The sequence below is a fragment of the Schistocerca gregaria genome, unplaced genomic scaffold (genome assembly GCF_023897955.1).
Source record: "Schistocerca gregaria isolate iqSchGreg1 unplaced genomic scaffold, iqSchGreg1.2 ptg000180l, whole genome shotgun sequence".
Taxonomy (NCBI): Eukaryota; Metazoa; Arthropoda; class Insecta; order Orthoptera; family Acrididae; genus Schistocerca; species Schistocerca gregaria.
The window spans coordinates 10859806-10884754 of record NW_026061730.1 but is presented as its reverse complement, the minus strand read 5'-3'; the positions used below and the strand labels follow the sequence as shown (position 1 = coordinate 10884754).

The following is a 24949-nucleotide window of genomic DNA, read 5'->3' as shown; positions in this document are numbered from 1 at the left end:
CAGACTATATTACATTTTATAGATGTATTTCTCACAAATCTCTGAGCCTCTCGCGGTCGTCGTCGTCGTCGCTTCTGCAGAAGTAGCAAAAGGCCATCGTAGCAAATGCGGCGAGGGACACCCTGCCATCGATTCCAAATGCGCAAAGTGTGTGGTCTTGTTTTCCTGTCTATGTTTGGTCGGTCACGTAAGAGGTTGAATGTAACGAATGGGTGGGAAAGAGTAAGGGGCAGCGGCTGTGTGGAACGAAAGCACAATTCCTCAGGGGGTGTGAGCGTTTCGAGATGAGTCGTATATAAGTTATATTTGGTCGTCAGTGACCTTGTGGCCTAATGGATAAGGCATTGGACTTCGGGTCCGAAGATTGCAGGTTCGAATCCTGTCACGGTCGTGTTTTTCCAGTTCTGAAAAAGAAACATACGGGTTTAATGTAGCAACTGAGCAGTACGAAACCGTCTGAATGTTGCTGTTGACCATTTTGTGTATGGAGATGGTCTTGAGCTTGAACACACACAACAAGACCGGTGTTAACTAGCGAAATGGTCGGAAGAGTGACCTCACCGCGAGGTGTGACTGGCACTTGCACATCTAAAACAACGTCGGAAAGTAACTCGTTCGACTTTTGAGTCACATCAAGTATGTGTGTTAATTTTGACGCCGCTAGCTCTGCAGATTTTCATGCAATTCCTTTACCTCTCAGAAATGATTATGAAATAAAAGTGAAGTACGTGACGAGTGTGACGTTAGGAAAACATTAGGGAGCATGGAGAGATTCTGTATGGGACCACCCAACCCAAACGATTACTGTGTGATCTGCTGCCCAGCAGGTATCCAACGAGGCAGCACGGCTAGCTCAGTCGGTAGAGCATGAGACTCTTATTCACAGGGTCGTGGGTTCGAGCCCTACGCTGGCCGGAACGGAATTTTTTTCCGCTGCAGATGTAAATTACCGATTTTCTGATTAACGTGATGTAATGGAAATAGCAACTATAAATTTGCCTACGTCTCCATCAGTCACAAGAAAACTGTATTTGAAGTGAAGGTGATTTTGTAGACATGTGTGAAAGTCATGTTCTGAAGTGCAAGTGGTTTTGGTTGGAGGGAACACGGCTACGTGTCAGATGTGTAGCCAAGCAGTAATGGGTCGCCATTGCTGCAAATATTAGTCGAAAATATGAAGTGTTGTCAGCTGAAGTCTGATGATTCAGACAACCGTACGGACGAAGTACGCAAACGTGCCGCTAGGCGGCGCCTGTTTAGGTCAGTGGTAGAGCATTTGTCTAGTAAACCAGGGGTCGTGAGTTCCATCCTCACAGGAGGAAGACGAATTTTGGAAATCAGTTGCGCATCGTGGCCGTATAGCAAACAGTATCTGTGATGAGGAACAATTAGCGACAGGAGTATTATTAAGAATTACTCTCAGATGTGATTAAGGCGAATGGCGCAGATAAAGCATTTGCCAAAGCGGTGCGGCATAATGTTGGACGAGGCAGTCTAAATTACATTTTATAGATGTATTTCTCACAAATCTCAGAGCCTCTCGCGGTCGTCGTCGTCGTCGTCGTCGTCGTCGTTGTCGCCGCCGCCGCCGCTTCTGCAGAAGTAGCAAATGGCCATCGTAGCAAATGCGGCGAGGAACACCCTGCCATCGATTCCGAATGCGCAAAGTGTGTGGTCTTGTTTTCCTGTCTATGTTTGGTCGGTCTCGTAAGAGGTTGAATGTAACGAATGGGTGGAAAAGAGTAAGGGGCAGGGGCTGTGTGGAACGAAAACACAGTTCCTCAGGGGGTGTGAGCGTTTCGAAATGGGTCGTATATAAGTTACACTTGGTCGTCAGTGACCGTGTGGCCTAATGGATCAGTTTCGCTTGAGACGCGACAGCGATCGGACGTGCTGTGTATTCGATCCGCCGTTACCCTCGGGTTGTGAATATTTACCTTCTGTGTGTGACGTTTCTTTGTCTTCTGTTTTTCGTTGTTTCTTTGCCTTAGTGTTTGTTTTGTGTCTTGCGTTGTATTGCGGCTTTTGCCGCATTAATTAAGTGTTATGGCTTCCCGGTTGTTTCCGCGGAAGTGTACTCTCAGTTTTCAGTTTAACAAGGCTACCAGGAATGTCCAACCGACATCGTTGGAAATTCACGAATGGATTGTGGACACGATTGGCATTACATCGGACCAGGTACATACGGCGTATTTTGATACAGAATTATACTGCTTTTTTGTGAAATTGTTGAACCCGGTTTTGCTGGATAAGATATTACTTAAACATGGTGAGCAAGTGTCGTTCCGTCATAGGGATGGTTCTGTTAGCAGTGTTACTGTTTCAAATGCTGAAATTACGTATACCACAGTTCGGGTTTATAATTTACCCCCTGAAGTTGACAACAGGTATCTTAAGGAAGCTTTGCTTGGTTATGGTACTGTTCGGTCAATTCGAAATGAACGTTGGTCTGCACAACATAAGCTGCAATGTTATAATGGTGTCAGATCAGTTGAAATGCATATTAAGTCTAATATACCGTCCCATCTGATTGTATGTGGTTATCGTGTACATCTTACTTATGAGGGGCAGCTTGGTACATGTTTCCTATGTAATGAACATGGTCATGTTCGAGCTAATTGCCCTAAGCGGGTATTTGTGCTTAAAAATGGCCTAGCACAGCGCCGCAAATTAACGGTTGCCGATCTTGTGCCAGCAGCTTCCTCCACTGTTTCCTATCTGCCTCCTGCAGTAGCTTCTTCACAACAGGTGTCACCCTCCCCTGATGCAGGTTTTCCTCCGCTACCCACTCGCCCAGACGTATCGGCTGCTCCTATACCGATTCCGTCTGTTTCCAACAACAAACGCCGTCGTGCTAGTGATACCGGTAGCACTGATGACGAAGCTGCTGTTTCGCAGCCGGTTTGCGAATCTCATGAGAGAATTCCAGAATCTCCCATGCCTGTTTCGGAATCTGTTCCCGCTGTCTCTCCTGCTTTGCCTGATGACGTCAAACTTGCTGCCATGCCGTCGGCGCAAGAGCCACAACATTCGGTCGAGTTGTTGTTGACATCCCCACCGCCACAGGCATCACAACATGTTGACGACACTTCGGTTGAGACGGCTGTTTGTCGGAAAACCGCTCCTAGAACTGCGCGCTCCACATCAGCAGACTCCAAACCTATCTTACCACCTCCTACACTTCCAATACCTACACATTCTGAAACCGGTGCCGATGTTCCTGATGCAGTTTTCCCCTTGATGGCTCCTCCTTCTGACTCCTCTCGCCCTGCTAATCCTTCGGACGCTTTGGTTGACGTGCCTGATCTCGAACCCCCCACTCCACCTGCTCTTGAATCTGGTGTGCATCAGATACGTCGTCGGGTGAAAGTGCCCCCCAATCTCCACGCGGTGCGGAAGAAACATAAGCATGCGAAGGACGACTCTGATTCCGTTGATTCTGGACAATCACCCTCTGCCATGTCTGAAGTTGATGATATGGATGTAGTTGCTTCTAGTGTGGTGTAATTTGGGTTCATTTCCCATTTTTTGGTTGATGTTGCAGGCGTACACGTTTATTACCTTAAATATAAATGGCATTCAATCTGCTCTGAAGTTAGCGTCTCTGCAGCAGTTTATTTATGACTCTGCAGCTGATATTGTTTTCCTGCAGGAAGTCTCCGTTGCACACCTGTTTGTTCCTGGTTTTCGCACTATTATAAATTTTGCACCTGAGTTTTCTGCAGGTACTGCTTTCCTAATTCGTGACGGTATCCCCGTTACCGAAATTGAGCTTTTAGACTCGGGACGGGGCATTGGTTGTCGGTTATTTGACACGACCTTGGTTAACATTTACGCCCCCTCTGGTTCTAGCAAGCGGCAGGAAAGGTCTCGTTTTTATAAAGAGGATCTGATTTACCTTTTACGAAAAAATCCTGCGACCTTGATATTGGGGGGCGATTTTAATTGTGTGTTACAAGCTAAAGACCAATCCCCTCATTTTAATTATTGTTTCGAGCTACATTCTCTTGTACGTCAATTACGACTACGCGATGCGTGGGAGGTTAAACACCCCACGTTAGTTAAATTTACATTTTTTACTGCCACCTCAAGTAGTCGACTTGACCGATTGTATATTTCTGATCCCCTTAGTGTTTCTGTTTTAGATGTTATTCCAGCCAGTTTTACGGATCATTGTGCCCTTGCTGTTATAATTAATTTGGAGCGTCAACCTCTTAAACTTTATAGGCCGCTGTGGAAATTAAATGTCTCCTTGCTCGATGACCCTGACATCGAACCTCTAATACAGACGGCGTGGGACTTTTGTGCCGCTAGGCGGCGCCTGTTTCGCTCTGTGGTAGAGCATTGGTCTAGTAAACCAGGGGTCGTGAGTTCCATCCTCACAGGAGGAAGACGAATCTTGGAAATCAGTTGCGGGTCGTGGCCGTATAGAAAGCAGTATCTGTGATGAGGAACAATTAGCGACAGGCGTATTATTGCGAATTACTCTCAGATGTGATTAAGGCGAATGGCGCAGATAAAGCATTTGCCAAAGCGGTATAGCATAAGGTGGGACGAGGCAGTCTAAATTACATTTTATAGATGTATTTCTCACAAATCTCTGAGCCTCTCGCGGTCGTCGTCGTCGTCGTCGTCGTCGCTTCTGCAGAAGTAGCAAAAGGCCATCGTAGCAAATGCGGCGAGGGACACCCTGCCATCGATTCCGAATGCGCAAAGTGTGTGGTCTTGTTTTCCTGTCTATGTTTGGTCGGTCTCGTAAGAGGTTGAATGTAACGAATGGGTGGGAAAGAGTAAGGGGCAGCGGCTGTGTGGAACGAAAGCACAATTCCTCAGGGGGTGTGAGCGTTTCGAGATGAGTCGTATATAAGTTATACTTGGTCGTCAGTGACCGTGTGGCCTAATGGATAAGGCGTCGGACTTCGGATCCGAAGATTGCAGGTTCGAATCCTGTCACGGTGGTGTTTTTCCAGTTCTGAAAAAGAAACATACCGTTTTAATGTAGCAATTGAGCAGTACGAAACCGTCTGAATGTTGCTGTTGACCATTTTGTACTTGGAGATGGTCTTGAACCTGAAACACACACAACAAGACCGGTGTTAACTAGCGAAATGGTCGGCAGAGTGCCCTCACCGCGAGTTTTGACTGGCACTTGCACATCTAAAACAACGTCGGAAAGTAACTCGTTCGGCTTTTGAGTCACATCAAGTATGTGTGTTAATTTTGACGCCGCTAGCTCTGCAGATTGTCATGCAATTCCTTTACCTCTCAGAAATGATTATGAAATAAAAGTGAAGTACGTGACGAGTGTGACGTTAGGAAAACATTAGGAAGCATGGAGAGATTCTGTATGGGACCACCCAACCCAAACGATTACTGTGTGATCTGCTGCCCAGCTGGTATCCAACGAGGCAGCACGGCTAGCTCAGTCGGTAGAGCATGAGACTCTTATACACAGGGTCGTGGGTTCGAGCCCTACGCTGGGCGGAACGGAATTTTTTTCCGCTGCAGATGTAAATTACCGATTTTCTGATTAACGTGGTGTAATGGAAATAGCAACTTTAAAATTTGCCTACGTCTCCATCAGTCGCTAGAAAACTGTATTTGAAGTAAAGGTGATTTTGTAGACATGTGTGAAAGTCATGTTCTGAAGTGCAAGTGGTTTTGGTTGGAGAGAACACGGCTACGTGTCAGATGTGTAGCCAAGCAGTAATGGGTCGCAATAGCTGCAAATATTAGTCGAAAATATGAAGTGTTGTCAGCTGAAGTCTGATGTTTCAGACGACCGTACGGACGAAGTACGGAAAAGTGCCGCTAGGCGGCGCCTGTTTAGCTCAGTGGTAGAGCATTGGTCTAGTAAACCAGGGGTCGTGAGTTCCATCCTCACAGGAGGAAGACGAATTTTGGAAATCAGTTGCGCATCGTGGCCGTATAGCAAACAGTATCTGTGATGAGGAACAATTAGCGACAGGAGTATTATTAAGAATTACTCTCAGATGTGATTAAGGCGAATGGCGCAGATAAAGCATTTGCCAAAGCGGTACGGCATAATGTTGGACGAGGCAGTCTGAATTACATTTTATAGATGTATTTCTCACAAATATCAGAGCCTCTCGCGGTCGTCGTCGTCGTCGTCTTCGCCGCCGCCGCTTCTGCAGAAGTAGCAAATGGCCATCGTAGCATATGCGGCGAGGGACACCCTGCCATCGATTCCGAATGCGCAAAGTGTGTGGTCTTGTTTTCCTGTCTATGTTTGGTCGGTCTCGTAAGAGGTTGAATGTAACGAATGGGTGGGAAAGAGTAAGGGGCAGCGGCTGTGTGGAACGAAAGCACAGTTCCTCAGGGGGTGTGAGCGTTTCGAAATGAGTCGTATGTAAGTTATAATTGGTCGTCAGTGACCGTGTGGCCTAATGGATAAGGCATCGGACTTCGGATCCGAAGATTGCAGGTTCGATTCCTGTCACGGTCGTGTTTTTCCAGTTCTGAAAAAGAAACATACCGTTTTAATGTAGCAATTGAGCAGTACGAAACCGTCCGAATGTTGCTGTTGACCATTTTGTACTTGGAGATGGTCTTGAACCTGAAACACACACAACAAGACCGGTGTTAACTAGCGAAATGGTCGGCAGAGTGCCCTCACCGCGAGTTTTGACTGGCACTTGCACATCTAAAACAACGTCGGAAAGTAACTCGTTCGGCTTTTGAGTCACATCAAGTATGTGTGTTAATTTTGACGCCGCTAGCTCTGCAGATTGTCATGCAATTCCTTTACCTCTCAGAAATGATTATGAAATAAAAGTGAAGTACGTGACGAGTGTGACGTTAGGAAAACATTAGGAAGCATGGAGAGATTCTGTATGGGACCACCCAACCCAAACGATTACTGTGTGATCTGCTGCCCAGCAGGTATCCAACGAGGCAGCACGGCTAGCTCAGTCGGTAGAGCATGAGACTCTTATTCACAGGGTCGTGGGTTCGAGCCCTACGCTGGGCGGAACGGAATTTTTTTCCGCTGCAGATGTAAATTACCGATTTTCTGATTAACGTGGCGTAATGGAAATAGCAACTTTAAAATTTGCCTACGTCTCCATCAGTCGCTAGAAAACTGTATTTGAAGTGAAGGTGATTTTGTAGACATGTGTGAAAGTCATGTTCCGAAGTGCAAGTGGTTTTGGTTGGAGAGAACACGGCTACGTGTCAGATGTGTAGCCAAGCAGTAATGGGTCGCCATTGCTGCAAATATTAGTCGAAAATATGAAGTGTTGTCAGCTGAAGTCTGATGATTCAGACGACCGTACGGACGAAGTACGCAAAAGTGCCGCTAGGCGGCGCCTGTTTAGCTCAGTGGTAGAGCATTGGTCTAGTAAACCAGGGGTCGTGAGTTCCATACTCACGGGAGGAAGACGAATTTTGGAAATCAGTTGCGCATCGTGGCCGTATAGCAAACAGTATCTGTGATGAGGAACTATTAGCAACAGCAGTATTATTAAGAATTACTCTCAGATGTGATTAAGGCGGATGGCGCAGATAAAGCATTTGCCAAAGCGGTATAGCATAAGGTGGGACGAGGCAGTCTAAATTACATTTTATAGATGTATTTCTCACAAATCTCAGAGCCTGTCGTCGTCGTCGTCGTCGCCGCCGCTTCTGCAGAAGTAGCAAATGGCCATCGTAGCATGTGCGGCGAGGGACACCCTGCCATCGATTCCGAATGCGCAAAGTGTGTGGTCTTCTTTTCCTGTCTATGTTTGGTCGGTCTCGTAAGAGGTTGAATGTAACAAATGATTGGGAAAGAGTAAGGGGCAGCGGCTGTGTGGAACGAAAGCACAGTTCCTCAGGGGGTGTGAGCGTTTCGAGATGAGTCGCATATAATTTACACTTGGTCGTCAGCGACCGTGTGGCCTAATGGATAAGGCGTCGGACTTCGGATCCGAAGATTGCAGGTTCGAATCCTGTCACAGTCGTGTTTTTCCAGTTCTGAAAAAGAAACATACCGTTTTAATGTAGCAATTGTGCAGTACGAAACCGTCTGAATGTTGCTGTTGACCATTTTGTGCTTGGAGATGGTCTTGAGCTTGAAACACACACAATAAAACCGGTGTTAACTAGCGAAATGGCTGGCAGAGTGCCCACACCACGAGGTTTGACTGGCACTTGCACATCTAAAACAACGTCGGAAAGTAACTCGGTTCGGCTTTTGAGTCACGTCAAGTATGTGTGTTAAATTTGACGCCGCTAGCTCTGCAGATTGTCATGCAATTCCTTTACCTCTCAGAAATGATTATGAAATAAAAGTGAAGTACGTGACGAGTGTGACGTTAGGAAAACATTAGGCAGCATGGAGAAATTCTGTATGGGACCAACAAACCCAATCGAGTACTGTGTGATCTGCTACCCAGCAGGTATCAAAGAGAAAGCACTGCCAGCTCAGTCGGTAGAGCATGAGACTCTTAATCACAAGGTCGTGTGTTCGAGCCCTACGCTGGGCGGAACGGAATTTTTCTCCGCTGCAGATGTAAATTACCGATTTTCTGATTAACGTGATGTTATGGAAATAGCAACTTTAAAATTTGCCTACGTCTCAATCAGTCGCAAGAAAACTGTATCTGAAGGTGAAGGTGATTTTGTAGACATGTGTGAAAGTCATGTTCTGAAGTGCAGGTGGTTTTGTTTGGAGAGAACATCGGCTACGTGTCAGATGTTTAGCCAAGCAGTAATGGGTCGCCATAGCTGCAAATATTAGTCGAAAATATGAAGTGTTGTCAGCTGAAGTCTGATGATTCAGACGACCGTACGGACGAAGTACGCAAAAGTTCCGCTAGGCCGCGCCTCTTTAGCTCAGTGGTAGAGCACTGGTCTAGTAAACCAGGAGTCGTGAGTTCCATCCTCACAGGAGGAAGGCAAATTTTGGAAATCAGTTGCGCATCATGGCCGTATAGCAAACAGTATCTGTGATGACGAACAATTAGCGACAGGCGTTTTATTAAGAATTACTCTCAGATGTGATTAAGGCGAATGGCGCAGATAAAGCATTTGCCAAAGCTGTATGGCATAAGGTGGGACGAGGCAGTCTGAATTACATTTTATAGATGTGTTTCTCACAAATCTCTGAGCCTCTCACGGTGGTCGACGTCGTCGTCGTTGTCGCCGCGCCGCCGCTTCTGCAGAAGTAGCAAATGGCCATCGTAGCAAATGCGGCGAGGAACACCCTGCCATCGATTCCGAATGCGCAAAATGTGTGGTCTTGTTTTCCTGTCTATGTTTGGTCGGTCTCGTAAGAGGTTGAGTGTAACGAATGGGTGGGAAAGAGTAAGGGGCAGCGGCTGTGTGGAACGAAAACACAATTCTTCAGGGGGTGTGAGCGTTTCGAGATGAGTCGTATATAAGTTATACTAGGTCGTCAGTGACCGTGTGGCATAATGGATAAGGCGTCGGACTTCGGATCCGAAGATTGCAGGTTTGAATCCTGTCACGGTCGTGTTTTTCCAGTTCTGAAAAAGAAACATACCGTTTTAAAGTAGCAATTGTGCAGTACGAAACCGTCTGAATGTTGCTGTTGACCATTTTGTGTATGGAGATGGTCTTGAGCTTGAAACACACACAACAAGGCAGGTGTTAACTAGCGAAATGGTCGGCAGAGTGCCCTCACCGCGAGGTTTGACTGGCACTTGCACATCTAAAACAACGTCGGAAAGTAACTCGTTCGGCTTTTGAGTCACATCAAGTATGTGTGTTAATTTTGACGCCGCTAGCTCTGCAGATTGTCATGCAATTACTTTACCTCTCAGAAATGATTATGAAATAAAAGTGAAGTACGTGACGAGTGTGACGTTAGGAAATCATTAGGCAGCATGGAGAGATTCTGTATGAGACCAACCAACAAAAACGAGTACTGTGTGATCTGCTACCCAGCAGGTATCCACCGAGGCAGCACGGCTAGCTCAGTCGGTAGAGCATGAGACTCTTAATCACAGGGTCGTGGGTTCGAGCCCTACGCTGGCCGAAACGGAATTTTTCTCCGCTGCAGATGTAAATTACCGATTTTCTGATTAACGTGATGTAATGGAAATAGCAACTTTAAAATTTGCCTACGTCTCAATCAGTCGCAAGAAAACTGTATTTGAAGGTGAAGGTGATTTTGTAGACATGTGTGAAAGTCATGTTCTGAAGTGCAGGTGGTTTTGTTTGGAGAGAACATCGGCTACGTGTCAGATGTTTAGCCAAGCAGTAATGGGTCGCCATAGCTGCAAATATTAGTCGAAAATATGAAGTGTTGTCAGCTGAAGTCTGATGATTCAGACGACCGTACGGACGAAGTACGCAAATATTCCGCTAGGCTGCGCCTCTTTAGCTCAGTGGTAGAGCACTGGTCTAGTAAACCAGGAGTCGTGAGTTCCATCCTCACAGGAGGAAGACGAATTTTGGAAATCAGTTGCGCGTCATGGCCGTATAGCAAACAGTATCTGTGATGAGGAACAATTAGCGACAGGAGTATTATTAAGAATTGCTCTCAGATGTGATTAAGGCGAATGGCGCAGATAAAGCATTTGCCAAAGCTGTATGGCGTAAGGTGGGACGAGGCAGTCTGAATTACATTTTATAGATGTATTTCTCACAAATCTCTGAGCCTCTCACGGTCGTCGTCGTCGTCGTCGTCGTCGCCGCTTCTGCAGAAGTAGCAAATGGCCATCGTAGCAAATGCGGTGAGGGACACCCTGCCATCGATTCCGAATGCGCAAAGTGTGTGGTCTTGTTTTCCTGTCTATGTTTGGTCGGTTTCGTAAGAGGTTGAGTGTAACGAATGGGTGGGAAAGAGTAAGGGGTAGCGGCTGTGTGGAACGAAAACACAATTCCTCAGGGGGTGTGAGCGTTTCGAGATGAGTCGTATATAAGTTATACTGGATCGTCAGTGACCGTGTGGCCTAATGGATAAGGCGTCGGACTTCGGATCCGAAGATTGCAGGTTAAAATCCTTTCACGCTCGTGTTTTTCCAGTTCTGAAAAAGAAACATACCGTTTTAATGTAGCAATTGTGCAGTACGAAACCGTCTGAATGTTGCTGTTGACCATTTTGTGCTTGGAGATGGTCTTGAGCTTGAAACACACACAATAAGACCGGTGTTAACTAGCGAAATGGTCGGCAGAGTGCCCACACCACGAGGTTTGACTGGCACTTGCACATCTAAAACAACGTCGGAAAGTAACTCGTTCGGCTATTGAGTCACGTCAAGTATGTGTGTTAATTTTGACGCCGCTAGCTCTGCAGATTGTCATGCAATTCCTTTACCTCTCAGAAATGATTATAAAATAAAAGTGAAGTACGTGACGAGTGTGACGTTAGGAAAACATTAGGCAGCATGGAGAAATTCTGTATGGAACCAACAAACCCAAACGAGTACTGTGTGATCTGCTACCCAGCAGGTATCCACCGAGGCAGCACTGCTAGCTCAGTCGGTAGAGCATGAGACTCTTAATCACAGGGTCGTGGGTTCGAGTCCTACGCTGGGCGGAACGGAATTTTTCTCCGCTGCAGATGTAAATTACCGATTTTCTGATTAACGGGATGTAATGGAAATAGCAACTTTAAAATTTGCCTACGTCTCAATCAGTCGCAAGAAAACTGTATTTGAAGGTGAAGGTGATTTTGTAGACATGTGTGAAAGTTATGTTCTGAAGTGCAGGTGGTTTTGTTTGGAGAGAACATCGGCTACGTGTCAGATGTGTAGCCAAGCAGTAATGGGTCGACATAGCTGCAAATATCAGTCGAAAATATGAAGTGTTGTCAGCTGAAGTCTGATGATTCAGACGACCGTACGGACGAAGTACGCCAAAGTTCCGCTACGCCGCGCCTCTTTAGCTCAGTGGTAGAGCACTGGTCTAGTAAACCAGGAGTCGTGAGTTCCATCCTCACAGGAGGAAGACGAATTTTGGAAATCAGTTGCGCGTCATGGCCGTATAGCAAACAGTATCTGTGATGACGAACAATTAGCGACAGGCTTTTTATTAAGAAGTGCTCTCAGATGTGACTAAGGCGAATGGCGCAGATAAAGCATTTGTAAAAGCTGTATGGCATAAGGTGGGACGAGGCAGTCTGAATTACATTTTATAGATGTATTTCTCACAAGTCTCTGAGCCTCTCACGGTCGTCGTCGTCGTCGTCGTCGTCGCCGCTTCTGCAGAAGTAGCAAATGGCCATCGTAGCAAATGCGGCGAGGGACACCCTGCCATCGATTACGAATGCGCAAAGTGTGTGGTCTTGTTTTCCTGTCTGTGTTTGGTCGGTTTCGTAAGAGGTTGAATGTAACGAATGGGTGGGAAAGAGTAAGGGGCAGCGGCTGTGTGGAACGAAAACACAATCCCTCAGGGGGTGTGAGCGTTTCGAGATGAGTCGTACATAAGTTATACTAGATCGTCAGTGACCGTGTGGCCTAATGGATATGGCGTCGGACTTCGGATCCGAAGATTGCAGGTTCGAATCCTGTCACGGTCGTGCTTTTCCAGTTCTGAAAAAGAAACATACCGTTTTAATGTAGCAATTGTGCAGTACGAAACCGTCTGAATGTTGCTGTTGACCATTTTGTGTATGGAGATGGTCTTGAGCTTGAAACACACACAATAAGACCGGTGTTAACTAGCGAAATGGTCGGCAGAGTGCCCACACCACGAGGTTTGACTGGCACTTGCACATCTAAAACAACGTCGGAAAGTAACTCGTTCGGCTATTGAGTCACGTCAAGTATGTGTGTTAATTTTGACGCCGCTAGCTCTGCAGATTGTCATGCAATTCCTTTACCTCTCAGAAATGATTATAAAATAAAAGTGAAGTACGTGACGAGTGTGACGTTAGGAAAACATTAGGCAGCATGGAGAAATTCTGTATGGAACCAACAAACCCAAACGAGTACTGTGTGATCTGCTACCCAGCAGGTATCCACCGAGGCAGCACTGCTAGCTCAGTCGGTAGAGCATGAGACTCTTAATCACAGGGTCGTGGGTTCGAGTCCTACGCTGGGCGGAACGGAATTTTTCTCCGCTGCAGATGTAAATTACCGATTTTCTGATTAACGTGGCGTAATGGAAATAGCAACTTTAAAATTTGCCTACGTCTCCATCAGTCGCTAGAAAACTGTATTTGAAGTGAAGGTGATTTTGTAGACATGTGTGAAAGTCATGTTCCGAAGTGCAAGTGGTTTTGGTTGGAGAGAACACGGCTACGTGTCAGATGTGTAGCCAAGCAGTAATGGGTCGCCATTGCTGCAAATATTAGTCGAAAATATGAAGTGTTGTCAGCTGAAGTCTGATGATTCAGACGACCGTACGGACGAAGTACGCAAAAGTGCCGCTAGGCGGCGCCTGTTTAGCTCAGTGGTAGAGCATTGGTCTAGTAAACCAGGGGTCGTGAGTTCCATACTCACGGGAGGAAGACGAATTTTGGAAATCAGTTGCGCATCGTGGCCGTATAGCAAACAGTATCTGTGATGAGGAACTATTAGCAACAGCAGTATTATTAAGAATTACTCTCAGATGTGATTAAGGCGGATGGCGCAGATAAAGCATTTGCCAAAGCGGTATAGCATAAGGTGGGACGAGGCAGTCTAAATTACATTTTATAGATGTATTTCTCACAAATCTCAGAGCCTGTCGTCGTCGTCGTCGTCGCCGCCGCTTCTGCAGAAGTAGCAAATGGCCATCGTAGCATGTGCGGCGAGGGACACCCTGCCATCGATTCCGAATGCGCAAAGTGTGTGGTCTTCTTTTCCTGTCTATGTTTGGTCGGTCTCGTAAGAGGTTGAATGTAACAAATGATTGGGAAAGAGTAAGGGGCAGCGGCTGTGTGGAACGAAAGCACAGTTCCTCAGGGGGTGTGAGCGTTTCGAGATGAGTCGCATATAATTTACACTTGGTCGTCAGCGACCGTGTGGCCTAATGGATAAGGCGTCGGACTTCGGATCCGAAGATTGCAGGTTCGAATCCTGTCACAGTCGTGTTTTTCCAGTTCTGAAAAAGAAACATACCGTTTTAATGTAGCAATTGTGCAGTACGAAACCGTCTGAATGTTGCTGTTGACCATTTTGTGCTTGGAGATGGTCTTGAGCTTGAAACACACACAATAAAACCGGTGTTAACTAGCGAAATGGCTGGCAGAGTGCCCACACCACGAGGTTTGACTGGCACTTGCACATCTAAAACAACGTCGGAAAGTAACTCGGTTCGGCTTTTGAGTCACGTCAAGTATGTGTGTTAAATTTGACGCCGCTAGCTCTGCAGATTGTCATGCAATTCCTTTACCTCTCAGAAATGATTATGAAATAAAAGTGAAGTACGTGACGAGTGTGACGTTAGGAAAACATTAGGCAGCATGGAGAAATTCTGTATGGGACCAACAAACCCAATCGAGTACTGTGTGATCTGCTACCCAGCAGGTATCAAAGAGAAAGCACTGCCAGCTCAGTCGGTAGAGCATGAGACTCTTAATCACAAGGTCGTGTGTTCGAGCCCTACGCTGGGCGGAACGGAATTTTTCTCCGCTGCAGATGTAAATTACCGATTTTCTGATTAACGTGATGTTATGGAAATAGCAACTTTAAAATTTGCCTACGTCTCAATCAGTCGCAAGAAAACTGTATCTGAAGGTGAAGGTGATTTTGTAGACATGTGTGAAAGTCATGTTCTGAAGTGCAGGTGGTTTTGTTTGGAGAGAACATCGGCTACGTGTCAGATGTTTAGCCAAGCAGTAATGGGTCGCCATAGCTGCAAATATTAGTCGAAAATATGAAGTGTTGTCAGCTGAAGTCTGATGATTCAGACGACCGTACGGACGAAGTACGCAAAAGTTCCGCTAGGCCGCGCCTCTTTAGCTCAGTGGTAGAGCACTGGTCTAGTAAACCAGGAGTCGTGAGTTCCATCCTCACAGGAGGAAGGCAAATTTTGGAAATCAGTTGCGCATCATGGCCGTATAGCAAACAGTATCTGTGATGACGAACAATTAGCGACAGGCGTTTTATTAAGAATTACTCTCAGATGTGATTAAGGCGAATGGCGCAGATAAAGCATTTGCCAAAGCTGTATGGCATAAGGTGGGACGAGGCAGTCTGAATTACATTTTATAGATGTGTTTCTCACAAATCTCTGAGCCTCTCACGGTGGTCGACGTCGTCGTCGTTGTCGCCGCGCCGCCGCTTCTGCAGAAGTAGCAAATGGCCATCGTAGCAAATGCGGCGAGGAACACCCTGCCATCGATTCCGAATGCGCAAAATGTGTGGTCTTGTTTTCCTGTCTATGTTTGGTCGGTCTCGTAAGAGGTTGAGTGTAACGAATGGGTGGGAAAGAGTAAGGGGCAGCGGCTGTGTGGAACGAAAACACAATTCTTCAGGGGGTGTGAGCGTTTCGAGATGAGTCGTATATAAGTTATACTAGGTCGTCAGTGACCGTGTGGCATAATGGATAAGGCGTCGGACTTCGGATCCGAAGATTGCAGGTTTGAATCCTGTCACGGTCGTGTTTTTCCAGTTCTGAAAAAGAAACATACCGTTTTAAAGTAGCAATTGTGCAGTACGAAACCGTCTGAATGTTGCTGTTGACCATTTTGTGTATGGAGATGGTCTTGAGCTTGAAACACACACAACAAGGCAGGTGTTAACTAGCGAAATGGTCGGCAGAGTGCCCTCACCGCGAGGTTTGACTGGCACTTGCACATCTAAAACAACGTCGGAAAGTAACTCGTTCGGCTTTTGAGTCACATCAAGTATGTGTGTTAATTTTGACGCCGCTAGCTCTGCAGATTGTCATGCAATTACTTTACCTCTCAGAAATGATTATGAAATAAAAGTGAAGTACGTGACGAGTGTGACGTTAGGAAATCATTAGGCAGCATGGAGAGATTCTGTATGAGACCAACCAACAAAAACGAGTACTGTGTGATCTGCTACCCAGCAGGTATCCACCGAGGCAGCACGGCTAGCTCAGTCGGTAGAGCCTGAGACTCTTAATCACAGGGTCGTGGGTTCGAGCCCTACGCTGGCCGAAACGGAATTTTTCTCCGCTGCAGATGTAAATTACCGATTTTCTGATTAACGTGATGTAATGGAAATAGCAACTTTAAAATTTGCCTACGTCTCAATCAGTCGCAAGAAAACTGTATTTGAAGGTGAAGGTGATTTTGTAGACATGTGTGAAAGTCATGTTCTGAAGTGCAGGTGGTTTTGTTTGGAGAGAACATCGGCTACGTGTCAGATGTTTAGCCAAGCAGTAATGGGTCGCCATAGCTGCAAATATTAGTCGAAAATATGAAGTGTTGTCAGCTGAAGTCTGATGATTCAGACGACCGTACGGACGAAGTACGCAAATATTCCGCTAGGCTGCGCCTCTTTAGCTCAGTGGTAGAGCACTGGTCTAGTAAACCAGGAGTCGTGAGTTCCATCCTCACAGGAGGAAGACGAATTTTGGAAATCAGTTGCGCGTCATGGCCGTATAGCAAACAGTATCTGTGATGAGGAACAATTAGCGACAGGAGTATTATTAAGAATTGCTCTCAGATGTGATTAAGGCGAATGGCGCAGATAAAGCATTTGCCAAAGCTGTATGGCGTAAGGTGGGACGAGGCAGTCTGAATTACATTTTATAGATGTATTTCTCACAAATCTCTGAGCCTCTCACGGTCGTCGTCGTCGTCGTCGTCGTCGCCGCTTCTGCAGAAGTAGCAAATGGCCATCGTAGCAAATGCGGTGAGGGACACCCTGCCATCGATTCCGAATGCGCAAAGTGTGTGGTCTTGTTTTCCTGTCTATGTTTGGTCGGTTTCGTAAGAGGTTGAGTGTAACGAATGGGTGGGAAAGAGTAAGGGGTAGCGGCTGTGTGGAACGAAAACACAATTCCTCAGGGGGTGTGAGCGTTTCGAGATGAGTCGTATATAAGTTATACTGGATCGTCAGTGACCGTGTGGCCTAATGGATAAGGCGTCGGACTTCGGATCCGAAGATTGCAGGTTAAAATCCTTTCACGCTCGTGTTTTTCCAGTTCTGAAAAAGAAACATACCGTTTTAATGTAGCAATTGTGCAGTACGAAACCGTCTGAATGTTGCTGTTGACCATTTTGTGCTTGGAGATGGTCTTGAGCTTGAAACACACACAATAAGACCGGTGTTAACTAGCGAAATGGTCGGCAGAGTGCCCACACCACGAGGTTTGACTGGCACTTGCACATCTAAAACAACGTCGGAAAGTAACTCGTTCGGCTATTGAGTCACGTCAAGTATGTGTGTTAATTTTGACGCCGCTAGCTCTGCAGATTGTCATGCAATTCCTTTACCTCTCAGAAATGATTATAAAATAAAAGTGAAGTACGTGACGAGTGTGACGTTAGGAAAACATTAGGCAGCATGGAGAAATTCTGTATGGAACCAACAAACCCAAACGAGTACTGTGTGATCTGCTACCCAGCAGGTATCCACCGAGGCAGCACTGCTAGCTCAGTCGGTAGAGCATGAGACTCTTAATCACAGGGTCGTGGGTTCGAGTCCTACGCTGGGCGGAACGGAATTTTTCTCCGCTGCAGATGTAAATTACCGATTTTCTGATTAACGGGATGTAATGGAAATAGCAACTTTAAAATTTGCCTACGTCTCAATCAGTCGCAAGAAAACTGTATTTGAAGGTGAAGGTGATTTTGTAGACATGTGTGAAAGTTATGTTCTGAAGTGCAGGTGGTTTTGTTTGGAGAGAACATCGGCTACGTGTCAGATGTGTAGCCAAGCAGTAATGGGTCGACATAGCTGCAAATATCAGTCGAAAATATGAAGTGTTGTCAGCTGAAGTCTGATGATTCAGACGACCGTACGGACGAAGTACGCCAAAGTTCCGCTACGCCGCGCCTCTTTAGCTCAGTGGTAGAGCACTGGTCTAGTAAACCAGGAGTCGTGAGTTCCATCCTCACAGGAGGAAGACGAATTTTGGAAATCAGTTGCGCGTCATGGCCGTATAGCAAACAGTATCTGTGATGACGAACAATTAGCGACAGGCTTTTTATTAAGAAGTGCTCTCAGATGTGACTAAGGCGAATGGCGCAGATAAAGCATTTGTAAAAGCTGTATGGCATAAGGTGGGACGAGGCAGTCTGAATTACATTTTATAGATGTATTTCTCACAAGTCTCTGAGCCTCTCACGGTCGTCGTCGTCGTCGTCGTCGTCGCCGCTTCTGCAGAAGTAGCAAATGGCCATCGTAGCAAATGCGGCGAGGGACACCCTGCCATCGATTACGAATGCGCAAAGTGTGTGGTCTTGTTTTCCTGTCTGTGTTTGGTCGGTTTCGTAAGAGGTTGAATGTAACGAATGGGTGGGAAAGAGTAAGGGGCAGCGGCTGTGTGGAACGAAAACACAATCCCTCAGGGGGTGTGAGCGTTTCGAGATGAGTCGTACATAAGTTATACTAGATCGTCAGTGACCGTGTGGCCTAATGGATATGGCGTCGGACTTCGGATCCGAAGATTGCAGGTTCGAATCCTGTCACGGTCGTGCTTTTCCAGTTCTGAAAAAGAAACATACCGTTTTAATGTAGCAATTGTGCAGTACGAAACCGTCTGAATGTTGCTGTTGACCATTTTGTGTATGGAGATGGTCTTGAGCTTGAAACACACACAATAAGACCGGTGTTAACTAGCGAAATGGTCGGCAGAGTGCCCACACCACGAGGTTTGACTGGCACTTGCACATCTAAAACAACGTCGGAAAGTAACTCGTTCGGCTTTTGAGTCACATCAAGTATGTGTGTTAATTTTGACGCCGCTAGCTCTGCAGATTGTCATGCAACTCCTTTACCTCTCAGAAATGATTATGAAATAAAAGTGAAGTACGTGACGAGTGTGACGTTAGGAAAACATTAGGCAGCATGGAGAAATTCTGTATGGGACCAACAAACCCAAAGGAGTACTGTGTGATCTGCTACCCAGCAGGTATCCACCGAGGCAGCACTGCTAGCTCAGTCGGTAGAGCATGAGACTCTAAATCACAGGGTCGTGGGTTCGAGCCCTACGCTGGGCGGAACGGAATTTTTCTCCGCTGCAGATGTAAATTACCGATTTTCTGATTAACGTGATGTAATGGAAATAGCAACTTTAAAATTTGCCTACGTCTCAATCAGTCGCAAGAAAACTGTATTTGAAGGTGAAGGTGATTTTGTAGACATGTGTGAAAGTCATGTTCTGAAGTGCAGGTGGTTTTGTTTGGAGAGAACATCGGCTACGTGTCAGATGTGTAGCCAAGCAGTAATGGGTCGACATAGCTGCAAATATTAGTCGAAAATATGAAGTGTTGTCAGCTGAAGTCTGATGATTCAGACGACCGTACGGACGAAGTACGCCAAAGTTCCGCTACGCCGCGCCTCTTTAGCTCAGTGGTAGAGCACTGGTCTAGTAAACCAGGAGTCGTGAGTTCCATCCTCACAGGAGGAAGACGAATTTTGGAAATCAGTTGCGCGTCATGGCCGTATAGCAAACAGTATCTGTGATGACGAACAATTAGCGACAGGCGTTTTATTAAGAATTGCTCTCAGATGTGACTAAGGCGAATGGCGCAGATAAAGCATTTGCAAAAGCTGTATGGCATAAGGTGGGACGAGGCAGTCTGAATTACATTTTATAGATGTATTTCTCACAAATATCTGAGCCTCCCACGGTCGTCGTCGTCGTCGTCGTCGTCGCCGCTTCTGCAGAAGTAGCAAATTGCCATCGTAGCAAATGCGGCGAGGGACACCCTGCCATCGATTCCGAATGCGCAAAGTGTGTGGTCTTGTTTTCCTGTCTATGTTTGGTCGGTCTCGTAAGAGGTTGAATGTAACGAATGGGTGGGAAAGAGTAAGGGGCAGCGGCTGTGTGGAACGAAAGCACAATTCCTCAGGGGGTGTGAGCGTTTCGAGATGAGTCGTATATAAGTTATACTTGGTCGTCAGTGACCGTGTGGCCTAATGGATAGACAGTTCCGCTTGAGACGCGACAGCGATCGGACGTGCTGTGTATTCGATCCGCCGTTACCTTCTGTGTGTGACGTTTCTTTGTCTTCTGTTTTTCTTTGTTTCATTGCCTTAGTGTTTGTTTTGTGTCTTCCGTTGTATTGCGGCTTTTGCGCATTAATTAAGTGTTATGGCTTCCCGGTTGTTTCCGCGGAAGTGTACTCTCAGTTTTCAGTTTAACAAGGCTACCAGGAATGTCCAACCGACATCGTTGGAAATTCACGAATGGATTGTGGACACTATTGTCATTACATCGGACCAGGTACATACGGCGTATTTTGATACAGAATTATACTGCTTTTTTGTGAAATTGTTGAACCCGGTTTTGCTGGATAAGATATTACTTAAACATGGTGAGCAAGTGTCGTTCCGTCATAGGGATGGTTCTGTTAGCAGTGTTACTGTCTCAAATGCTGAAATTACGTATACCACAGTTCGGGTTTACAATTTACCCCCTGAAGTTGACAACAGGTATCTTAAGGAAGCTTTGCTTGGTTATGGTACTGTTCGGTCAATTCGAAATGAACGTTGGTCTGCACAACATAAGCTGCAATGTTATAATGGTGTCAGATCAGTTGAAATGCATATTAAGTCTAATATACCGTCCCATCTGGTTGTATGTGGTTATCGTGTACATCTTACTTATGAGGGGCAGTTTGGTACATGTTTCCTATGTAATGAACATGGTCATGTTCGAGCTAATTGCCCTAAGCGGGTATTTGTGCTTAAAAATGGCCTAGCACAGCGCCGCAAATTAACGGTTGCCGATCTTGTGCCAGCAACTTCCTCCACTGTTTCCTATCTGCCTCCTGCAGTAGCTTCTTCACAACAGGTGTCACCCTCCCCTGATGCAGGTTTTCCTCCGCTACCCACTCGCCCAGACGTATCGGCTGCTCCTATACCGATTCCGTCTGTTTCCAACAACAAACGCCGTCGTGCTAGTGATACCGGTAGCACTGATGACGAAGCTGCTGTTTCGCAGCCGGTTTGCGAATCTCATGAGAGAATTCCAGAATCTCCCATGCCTGTTTCGGAATCTGTTCCCGCTGTCTCTCCTGCTTTGCCTGATGACGTCAAACTTGCTGCCATGCCGTCGGCGCAAGAGCCACAACATTCGGTCGAGGTATTGTTGACATCCCCACCGCCACAGGCATCACAACATGTTGACGACACTTCGGTGGAGACGGCTGTTTGTCGGAACACCGCTCCTAGAACTGCGCGCTCCGCATCAGCAGACTCCAAACCTATCTTACCACCTCCTACACTTCCAATACCTACACATTCTGAAACCGGTGCCGATGTTCCTGATGCAGTTTTCCCCTTGATGGCTCCTCCTTCTGACTCCTCTCGCCCTGCTAATCCTTCGGACGCTTTGGTTGACGTGCCTGATCTCGAACCCCCCACTCCGCCTGCTCTTGAATCTGGTGTGCATCAGATACGTCGTCGGGTGAAAGTGCCCCCCAATCTCCACGCGGTGCGGAAGAAACATAAGCATGCGAAGGACGACTCTGATTCCGTTGATTCTGGACAATCACCCTCTGCCATGTCTGATGTTGATGATATGGATGTAGTTGCTTCTAGTGTGGTGTAGTTTGGGTTCATTTCCCATTTTTTGGTAGATGTTGCAGGCGTACACGTTCATTACCTTAAATATAAATGGCATTCAATCTGCTCTGAAGTTAGCGTCTCTGCAGCAGTTTATTTATGACTCTGCAGCTGATATTGTTTTCCTGCAGGAAGTCTCAGTTGCACACCTGTTTGTTCCTGGTTTTCGCACTATTATAAATTTTGCACCTGAGTTTTCTGCAGGTACTGCTTTCCTAATTCGTGACGGTATCCCCGTTACCGAAATTGAGCTTTTAGACTCGGGACGGGGCATTGGTTGTCGGTTATTTGACACGACCTTGGTTAACATTTACGCCCCCTCTGGTTCTAGCAAGCGGCAGGAAAGGTCTCGTTTTTATAAAGAGGATCTGATTTACCTTTTACGAAAAAATCCTGCGACCTTGATATTGGGGGGCGATTTTAATTGTGTGTTACAAGCTAAAGACCAATCCCCTCATTTTAATTATTGTTTCGAGCTACATTCTCTTGTACGTCAATTACGACTACGCGATGCGTGGGAGGTTAAACACCCCACGTTAGTTAAATTTACATTTTTTACTGCCACCTCAAGTAGTCGACTTGACCGATTGTATATTTCTGATCCCCTTAGTGTTTCTGTTTTAGATGTTATTCCAGCCAGTTTTACGGTTCATTGTGCCCTTGCTGTTATAATTAATTTGGAGCGTCAACCTCTTAAACTTTATAGGCCGCTGTGGAAATTAAATGTCTCCTTGCTCGATGACCCTGACATCGAACCTCTAATACAGACGGCGTGGGACTTTTGTGCCGCTAGGCGGCGCCTGTTTCGCTCTGTGGTAGAGCATTGGTCTAGTAAACCAGGGGTCGTGAGTTCCATCCTCACAGGAGGAAGACGAATCTTGGAAATCAGTTGCGGGTCGTGGCCGTATAGAAAGCAGTATCTGTGATGAGGAACAATTAGCGACAGGCGTATTATTGCGAATTACTCTCAGATGTGATTAAGGCGAATGGCGCAGATAAAGCATTTGCCAAAGCGGTATAGCATAAGGTGGGACGAGGCAGTCTAAATTACATTTTATAGATGTATTTCTCACAAATCTCAGAGCCTGTCGTCGTCGTCGTCGTCGCCGCCGCTTCTGCAGAAGTAGCAAATGGCCATCGTAGCATGTGCGGCGAGGGACACCCTGCCATCGATTCCGAATGCGCAAAGTGTGTGGTCTTCTTTTCCTGTCTATGTTTGGTCGGTCTCGTAAGAGGTTGAATGTAACAAATGATTGGGAAAGAGTAAGGGGCAGCGGCTGTGTGGAACGAAAGCACAGTTCCTCAGGGGGTGTGAGCGTTTCGAGATGAGTCGCATATAATTTACACTTGGTCGTCAGCGACCGTGTGGCCTAATGGATAAGGCGTCGGACTTCGGATCCGAAGATTGCAGGTTCGAATCCTGTCACAGTCGTGTTTTTCCAGTTCTGAAAAAGAAACATACCGTTTTAATGTAGCAATTGTGCAGTACGAAACCGTCTGAATGTTGCTGTTGACCATTTTGTGCTTGGAGATGGTCTTGAGCTTGAAACACACACAATAAGACCGGTGTTAACTAGCGAAATGGCTGGCAGAGTGCCCACACCACGAGGTTTGACTGGCACTTGCACATCTAAAACAACGTCGGAAAGTAACTCGGTTCGGCTTTTGAGTCACGTCAAGTATGTGTGTTAAATTTGACGCCGCTAGCTCTGCAGATTGTCATGCAATTCCTTTACCTCTCAGAAATGATTATGAAATAAAAGTGAAGTACGTGACGAGTGTGACGTTAGGAAAACATTAGGCAGCATGGAGAAATTCTGTATGGGACCAACAAACCCAATCGAGTACTGTGTGATCTGCTACCCAGCAGGTATCAAAGAGAAAGCACTGCCAGCTCAGTCGGTAGAGCATGAGACTCTTAATCACAAGGTCGTGTGTTCGAGCCCTACGCTGGGCGGAACGGAATTTTTCTCCGCTGCAGATGTAAATTACCGATTTTCTGATTAACGTGATGTAATGGAAATAGCAACTTTAAAATTTGCCTACGTCTCAATCAGTCGCAAGAAAACTGTATCTGAAGGTGAAGGTGATTTTGTAGACATGTGTGAAAGTCATGTTCTGAAGTGCAGGTGGTTTTGTTTGGAGAGAACATCGGCTACGTGTCAGATGTTTAGCCAAGCAGTAATGGGTCGCCATAGCTGCAAATATTAGTCGAAAATATGAAGTGTTGTCAGCTGAAGTCTGATGATTCAGACGACCGTACGGACGAAGTACGCAAAAGTTCCGCTAGGCCGCGCCTCTTTAGCTCAGTGGTAGAGCACTGGTCTAGTAAACCAGGAGTCGTGAGTTCCATCCTCACAGGAGGAAGGCAAATTTTGGAAATCAGTTGCGCATCATGGCCGTATAGCAAACAGTATCTGTGATGACGAACAATTAGCGACAGGCGTTTTATTAAGAATTACTCTCAGATGTGATTAAGGCGAATGGCGCAGATAAAGCATTTGCCAAAGCTGTATGGCATAAGGTGGGACGAGGCAGTCTGAATTACATTTTATAGATGTGTTTCTCACAAATCTCTGAGCCTCTCACGGTGGTCGACGTCGTCGTCGTTGTCGCCGCGCCGCCGCTTCTGCAGAAGTAGCAAATGGCCATCGTAGCAAATGCGGCGAGGAACACCCTGCCATCGATTCCGAATGCGCAAAATGTGTGGTCTTGTTTTCCTGTCTATGTTTGGTCGGTCTCGTAAGAGGTTGAGTGTAACGAATGGGTGGGAAAGAGTAAGGGGCAGCGGCTGTGTGGAACGAAAACACAATTCTTCAGGGGGTGTGAGCGTTTCGAGATGAGTCGTATATAAGTTATACTAGGTCGTCAGTGACCGTGTGGCATAATGGATAAGGCGTCGGACTTCGGATCCGAAGATTGCAGGTTTGAATCCTGTCACGGTCGTGTTTTTCCAGTTCTGAAAAAGAAACATACCGTTTTAAAGTAGCAATTGTGCAGTACGAAACCGTCTGAATGTTGCTGTTGACCATTTTGTGTATGGAGATGGTCTTGAGCTTGAAACACACACAACAAGGCAGGTGTTAACTAGCGAAATGGTCGGCAGAGTGCCCTCACCGCGAGGTTTGACTGGCACTTGCACATCTAAAACAACGTCGGAAAGTAACTCGTTCGGCTTTTGAGTCACATCAAGTATGTGTGTTAATTTTGACGCCGCTAGCTCTGCAGATTGTCATGCAATTACTTTACCTCTCAGAAATGATTATGAAATAAAAGTGAAGTACGTGACGAGTGTGACGTTAGGAAATCATTAGGCAGCATGGAGAGATTCTGTATGAGACCAA

The 24949-nt window shown here is 46.3% G+C and overlaps 25 non-coding genes across 25 annotated transcripts; all 25 read left to right on the top strand.

Moving 5' to 3' along the window:
* Nucleotides 1-838: 838 nt before the first annotated feature.
* Nucleotides 839-915, top strand: Trnak-cuu (transfer RNA lysine (anticodon CUU)). The gene has a single exon. It is a non-coding gene; the product is annotated as a tRNA-Lys (tRNA).
* Nucleotides 916-4886: 3971 nt separating this feature from the next.
* Trnar-ucg (transfer RNA arginine (anticodon UCG)) lies at nt 4887-4959 on the top strand. The gene has a single exon. It is a non-coding gene; the product is annotated as a tRNA-Arg (tRNA).
* Nucleotides 4960-6393: 1434 nt separating this feature from the next.
* Trnar-ucg (transfer RNA arginine (anticodon UCG)) lies at nt 6394-6466 on the top strand. Its single transcript has one exon. It is a non-coding gene; the product is annotated as a tRNA-Arg (tRNA).
* A 452-nt stretch (nt 6467-6918) lies between these two features.
* On the top strand, nt 6919-6991 carry Trnak-cuu (transfer RNA lysine (anticodon CUU)). Its single transcript has one exon. It is a non-coding gene; the product is annotated as a tRNA-Lys (tRNA).
* An 897-nt stretch (nt 6992-7888) lies between these two features.
* Trnar-ucg (transfer RNA arginine (anticodon UCG)) lies at nt 7889-7961 on the top strand. Its single transcript has one exon. It is a non-coding gene; the product is annotated as a tRNA-Arg (tRNA).
* Nucleotides 7962-8824: 863 nt separating this feature from the next.
* On the top strand, nt 8825-8896 carry Trnat-agu (transfer RNA threonine (anticodon AGU)). Its single transcript has one exon. It is a non-coding gene; the product is annotated as a tRNA-Thr (tRNA).
* A 506-nt stretch (nt 8897-9402) lies between these two features.
* Nucleotides 9403-9475, top strand: Trnar-ucg (transfer RNA arginine (anticodon UCG)). Its single transcript has one exon. It is a non-coding gene; the product is annotated as a tRNA-Arg (tRNA).
* Nucleotides 9476-9923: 448 nt separating this feature from the next.
* On the top strand, nt 9924-10000 carry Trnak-cuu (transfer RNA lysine (anticodon CUU)). The gene has a single exon. It is a non-coding gene; the product is annotated as a tRNA-Lys (tRNA).
* A 338-nt stretch (nt 10001-10338) lies between these two features.
* On the top strand, nt 10339-10410 carry Trnat-agu (transfer RNA threonine (anticodon AGU)). Its single transcript has one exon. It is a non-coding gene; the product is annotated as a tRNA-Thr (tRNA).
* A 1023-nt stretch (nt 10411-11433) lies between these two features.
* Trnak-cuu (transfer RNA lysine (anticodon CUU)) lies at nt 11434-11506 on the top strand. Its single transcript has one exon. It is a non-coding gene; the product is annotated as a tRNA-Lys (tRNA).
* A 338-nt stretch (nt 11507-11844) lies between these two features.
* Trnat-agu (transfer RNA threonine (anticodon AGU)) lies at nt 11845-11916 on the top strand. The gene has a single exon. It is a non-coding gene; the product is annotated as a tRNA-Thr (tRNA).
* A 498-nt stretch (nt 11917-12414) lies between these two features.
* Nucleotides 12415-12487, top strand: Trnar-ucg (transfer RNA arginine (anticodon UCG)). The gene has a single exon. It is a non-coding gene; the product is annotated as a tRNA-Arg (tRNA).
* A 452-nt stretch (nt 12488-12939) lies between these two features.
* Nucleotides 12940-13012, top strand: Trnak-cuu (transfer RNA lysine (anticodon CUU)). The gene has a single exon. It is a non-coding gene; the product is annotated as a tRNA-Lys (tRNA).
* Nucleotides 13013-13909: 897 nt separating this feature from the next.
* Nucleotides 13910-13982, top strand: Trnar-ucg (transfer RNA arginine (anticodon UCG)). The gene has a single exon. It is a non-coding gene; the product is annotated as a tRNA-Arg (tRNA).
* Nucleotides 13983-14845: 863 nt separating this feature from the next.
* Nucleotides 14846-14917, top strand: Trnat-agu (transfer RNA threonine (anticodon AGU)). The gene has a single exon. It is a non-coding gene; the product is annotated as a tRNA-Thr (tRNA).
* A 506-nt stretch (nt 14918-15423) lies between these two features.
* On the top strand, nt 15424-15496 carry Trnar-ucg (transfer RNA arginine (anticodon UCG)). The gene has a single exon. It is a non-coding gene; the product is annotated as a tRNA-Arg (tRNA).
* Nucleotides 15497-15944: 448 nt separating this feature from the next.
* On the top strand, nt 15945-16021 carry Trnak-cuu (transfer RNA lysine (anticodon CUU)). The gene has a single exon. It is a non-coding gene; the product is annotated as a tRNA-Lys (tRNA).
* A 338-nt stretch (nt 16022-16359) lies between these two features.
* Trnat-agu (transfer RNA threonine (anticodon AGU)) lies at nt 16360-16431 on the top strand. Its single transcript has one exon. It is a non-coding gene; the product is annotated as a tRNA-Thr (tRNA).
* Nucleotides 16432-17454: 1023 nt separating this feature from the next.
* Nucleotides 17455-17527, top strand: Trnak-cuu (transfer RNA lysine (anticodon CUU)). The gene has a single exon. It is a non-coding gene; the product is annotated as a tRNA-Lys (tRNA).
* Nucleotides 17528-17865: 338 nt separating this feature from the next.
* On the top strand, nt 17866-17937 carry Trnat-agu (transfer RNA threonine (anticodon AGU)). Its single transcript has one exon. It is a non-coding gene; the product is annotated as a tRNA-Thr (tRNA).
* A 498-nt stretch (nt 17938-18435) lies between these two features.
* Nucleotides 18436-18508, top strand: Trnar-ucg (transfer RNA arginine (anticodon UCG)). Its single transcript has one exon. It is a non-coding gene; the product is annotated as a tRNA-Arg (tRNA).
* An 863-nt stretch (nt 18509-19371) lies between these two features.
* On the top strand, nt 19372-19443 carry Trnat-agu (transfer RNA threonine (anticodon AGU)). Its single transcript has one exon. It is a non-coding gene; the product is annotated as a tRNA-Thr (tRNA).
* A 3521-nt stretch (nt 19444-22964) lies between these two features.
* On the top strand, nt 22965-23037 carry Trnar-ucg (transfer RNA arginine (anticodon UCG)). The gene has a single exon. It is a non-coding gene; the product is annotated as a tRNA-Arg (tRNA).
* Nucleotides 23038-23900: 863 nt separating this feature from the next.
* On the top strand, nt 23901-23972 carry Trnat-agu (transfer RNA threonine (anticodon AGU)). The gene has a single exon. It is a non-coding gene; the product is annotated as a tRNA-Thr (tRNA).
* Nucleotides 23973-24478: 506 nt separating this feature from the next.
* Nucleotides 24479-24551, top strand: Trnar-ucg (transfer RNA arginine (anticodon UCG)). The gene has a single exon. It is a non-coding gene; the product is annotated as a tRNA-Arg (tRNA).
* Nucleotides 24552-24949: the final 398 nt, after the last annotated feature.